Source organism: Myotis brandtii, unplaced genomic scaffold (assembly GCF_000412655.1).
Source record: "Myotis brandtii unplaced genomic scaffold, ASM41265v1 scaffold735, whole genome shotgun sequence".
Lineage (NCBI taxonomy): Eukaryota > Metazoa > Chordata > Mammalia > Chiroptera > Vespertilionidae > Myotis > Myotis brandtii.
Window position 1 is genome coordinate 1358467 of NW_005370916.1, and position 4833 is coordinate 1363299.

The following is a 4833-nucleotide window of genomic DNA, read 5'->3' on the forward strand; positions in this document are numbered from 1 at the left end:
AAAACATCATTGGACAGAGTTTGAAACAAATTAAGGGGTTATCAACATATAATACTACCCAGGAATTTATTTCAAATCCCAACTAATTCTAACCCTTAAGGATTTTACAGGGGTTAGCTTGAACTTCCCAGGTCTCTCTGCTATCTGGAATGCCTTTTCCTTCTCTCCAGCTGGGGAAATTCCCTATTTACCCTTCAAGCTTCAGTTTCAACATCACTTCCTTTACAAAGCTTACATCAATTTCACTGGTCCATTTATTTATGCGTTCATTTCATTGGTTGCTTCTTGTATTCTTGTATGTGCCCTCACTGCAGATTGAACTCAGAATGGCGCTCTAACCAACTGAGCTACCCAGCCAGGGCCTTTTTTTTTTTTTAAAGATGTTCTTTCCCCCCCATCTTACTCAATATACATGAACTATTATAGGACTCTTGTTTAATCTATCTGCACCTCTAAAGACTATGAATTCCTTATGCCAGGGCCATGACTTATTTTTATCTGACCTAATCATTACATAGATCTTCAAAAAAAAGTTTTAAATAAAGTTATAAACAAGTATGTGAAAAAATAACCAATAGATAGATGGCCACCTTTAAGTTAAAGGCACCGAGAGAGACATATTTTCCAGACAGAACTATAGTACAGAAGCTGAAACTGACAAACCAGTCTGCTTACCAGTTAAGTGCTACCAGAATATTTTATTATTAGAGGCCTGGTGCATGGATGTGTGCACCGGTGGGGTCCCTCAGCCTGGCCTGCACCTTCTCACAATCCGGGACCCCTCAGGGGATGTAGTAGTGCAGGAAGCAGCAGGCGGCCAGGAAGGAGTCAGAGCCAGGGGCCGGGCGCCACTCCCGCTCATTCCGGTCCTGCTGCCACCGTGCCACTTGGTAGCGCTGCCATGGAGGCAGGAGAGGCTTGCACCGCTGCAGCTGTGCTCTCCAGCCATGAGCCCAGCTTCTGGCTGAGCAGCGCTTCCGATGTGGGAGCGCACTGACCACCTGGTGGTCAGTGCACATCATAGCAACTGGTCGTTCCGGTCCTAATGGTCACTTAGGCTTTTATATATATAGGTAGTTCTAAAGAGTGCACTTTACCTGATAAACAGTTAAAAAAACTTGCTGCTGTCCATTTACAAGTGCCTAATGTTGACCTAATGTAGTGGATGCCTGAGCTCTGCTGCTGATTCTAAAACTACAGTAAGCTCAGGAGGAAAGATGTGGTGACCTTGAGTGAAGTCTGAACGGGTAAGGTGGAAAGGGGAGCGGAAGCCCAGCATACTAGCCATCCCTGCCCAAGTAACAAAGGGTGTAGTCATGTGGAGGTTTCTTGCTCATACTAGGCTTAAACCCAGGAAAGAAAAACCTGCTTTGAAGGTTTAGACATCCAGTTGAAGGCAATCCTATATAATAAAAGCCTAATATGCAAATTGACCAAACCACGGAACGACTGGTGGAATGACAGGTCGCTATGACATGCACTGATCACCAGGGGGCAGACGCTCAACGCAGGAGCAGCCCCCCAGCCCACAGGCCTCAGGACAGTCAAGGTGGGTGCCAGTGGGGGCCCCCGATCGCCCCACCAGTTGCCCACAGAGGAAGGTGAACTGCAGTGGTGGGGGACAGGGCCGGTGAGCAGGCGGCACCAGGCTGGCCAAGGCAGGTGCCAGCAGGGGCCCCCCCAATCACCCCGCTGGTCACTCCACAGATCAGTCTTGATCGCTGGCCAGGCATAGGGACCCTACCCACGCACGAATTTCATGCAGTAGGCCTCTAATATTATATAAAAGTAAAACTGTGCAAAGTCACTCAGTTTAAAGAGGTAGAATGTAAATACTACAAAAAGCAGAATGCAAATGCTTTTAGATTCCCATGTAAAAAGAAAGAATACTGTCATCCTATTCTATATAATAAAAGCCCAGAGACTGAATGGCGGAAAGATCAGAACGACCGGTTGACCAGTTGCTATGATGTGCACTGACCAGCAGGGGGAAGACGTTCAATACCGGAGCTGCCCCCTAGTGGTCAGTGTGCTCCCAGAGTGGGAGCGCCACTCAGCTGACCAGGATGAGCGGTGCTCCCACAGCGGGCTGATCCCCGCAGGCCACGCCCCCACCAGCACACGAAACCAGTGCACTGGGCCTCTAGTATTATAATAAGGAGAGTTTGATTCAGGCAGATTTCCTCAAATAACATGTGACAAGCTATATCCTGGGAAACGGAAGAACAAATATACAGCTAACCAATCTACTTGAAACATAAGGAAGCAAGTGGGGGGAAAAGCAAGATATTTACTGCAAGAGGAATAAAAACTCTGGAGTTTTCCCAGAAAAGGAAAGAAATAAATATTTAATCTAAATAAGTAATACCAACATTAAATAGTTGGGAAATGAATTACAAACTCAATAATTTCCTTGGGATTAATAGCTGCGGTAGTACCATGACACTGTTATGCCAATGCTAGTAAATAATTTCCTTTTGACTAGAAAGAGTCAAACTATGTGAGGAAGTGAGTGGCCAATAGAGACTCTACCCTCCACCCCCTCCATCCTTGCTTTAACAATCAAAATTAAGTACTAAACATACTATCTTCTCAATAATACTACAAATTAGTCACCTTTATGGCTTTCAAACCAACTCCAAAGGATATCAACTTTCTTTTTTACTGTCTAGTTCTGTTGCAACTATACTGCACACACAATCATATTTATAGTTTATAAAAAGTGAAAATGAAATATCTGGCTCTCAGCCTCTCCTTAATAAACTACTAAGGAAAATACTGTACCATACTTGGAACCTACGAAGACAGCATTTTTGAAGATATCTGTATCAGAATCTTCTGGGATGCTTGTTAAAAAAACATTCCAACTGAATTCGAATCCTTGGGATTAGAACCTGGAAATCAGTATTTTTTTTCAAGTTCCCCAATCATTCATGAGTTCATTAAAGTTAAGAACCCAACATCATCCTTCTTCCACAACCCTGGTAACAGTGCTTTAAGAAGAGATGAAATATCAAATAATTAGTGAGAGAGGGAGGGAAGGGACAAGAGAGATCATTTTTAACAGATGATGCTGAGACTCAGAAAAATGACTTAAAGTCATAGAGCTAACCAGAGGCACAATCTGAACTGACCCTATAGTCTCCTGACTCCCAGTCCAACCCTCTTGCCAGTCTACCTCACAGTCACTATGATCTCCAAGAGCAGGAGTGAGCTGCCTAAAGTGAAAGGGATGGAAGGATATATTACTTAATATAAATAACAGGTAAACAGCACATGGTATGGCAAGCAGTTTATACCAATCATTTGCCCTGAAGCACTGCAGGACAGGATAAGGGGAAGTGGTGGAGGCAGTTTTTTGTTTTGTTTTCTAGTTCAGCAAGGCCTGATTACTTATACCTTTTATAAATTATCTAATATTTGTACTTCTTCTAACATGACAGAGAAATGTACCATTTTTAAAATTATGTGAATAGGGCCTGGCCGATGTGGCTCAGTGGTTGAATGTTGACCTATGAACCTGGAGGTCATGGCTCAATTCCTGGTCAGGGCACATGCCCAGGTTTAGGGTTCGGTCCCAGACCATACCAGAGGCAGCCAATTGATGTTTCTCTCTCTCTTCCTCTCCTTTCTTCTCTCTCTAAAAATCAATAAAGACATTAAAAATAAAAATTATAGTAACAACTCAAAAAGGCATCTGGATATTATGAGTCATTTTGGATAGCAGAAAACAGTTCAACTTTCAAAAAGTGAATAATTTTAGTTATTTTGGATGAAAATTTTTCTCATATGGATTTAAAACTTTTTACTATCTTAAACAGAAAATTCAACCCTTCCTTGATGAATCAGGGTCATTATTATGAAAATCACTTTTTATATTAGGTTGCATCCTAGGAAGTCTCAGAGTTTATTCAATTGAAGCTCTTTATTTTCCTTACACTACAATTGCCAAGGTTGTACTTAGGTCCCTCCCTCTATAGTTTGTCTCCTCCCCAACTCTTAGGCTAAGAACTTTGCTTTTTCCCCATGTCTTAGTCAGCGTGGGCTGCCATAACAAAATACCATAGAAGGCATCGCTTAAACAGAAACTTATTCTCTTACAGTTCTTGGCAATCCAAGTTCGAGGTGCCAGCATGACAGAGACACTAATCCCACCAGGAGGGCCCTCCTGACCTATTCTAATAATCTCTCAAAAGCCCCATCTCCAAATATCATCACATTTTGGGTTAAGGCTTCAACATCTGAACATCTGAAGGGGTATGTGTGGCAAGATTCTACCTATAATGCACCCTTCACCCATTCAAACTTGAAGCTTCTAATCTGTTGGGTTTGAAAATCGGTGATGTGCTTAAGAGAATGCTATGAAAATAAGAGGAAATAGGCAGAGAGGGGGCCTGATAGCTTTCCAATGAACAAAGGGAAGGAAATTTAGTGGATGGACTTTGCATATCTGTTGTGTCACCCCCACTTTTGTTGTCACTACTAAGTTTCAGAGAAGTGAGGTTTCACTTTGAAATGTTCTTACCAACATTAAATTTGCAAGTCAGAACAAGATTACTCTCACTTCTGCAATACACCAAGCATAGAAACTGGAGATGAGGTGTTAGAAAAAAGCACGGGATAAAAGTAAGCTTTCTATTTCTAAACTAGAGGCCCGGTGCACAAAAATTTGTGCACTCGGGGGTAGGGGGTCCCTCAGCCCGGCCTATGCCCTCTCGCAGTCTGGGACCCCTTGGGGGTGACCACTTGCTGGCTTAGGCCTGCTCCCCAGGGGATTGGGCCTAAGATGGCAATCAGACATCCCTCTGGCAGCCCGGCAGCCCTCGGGGGATG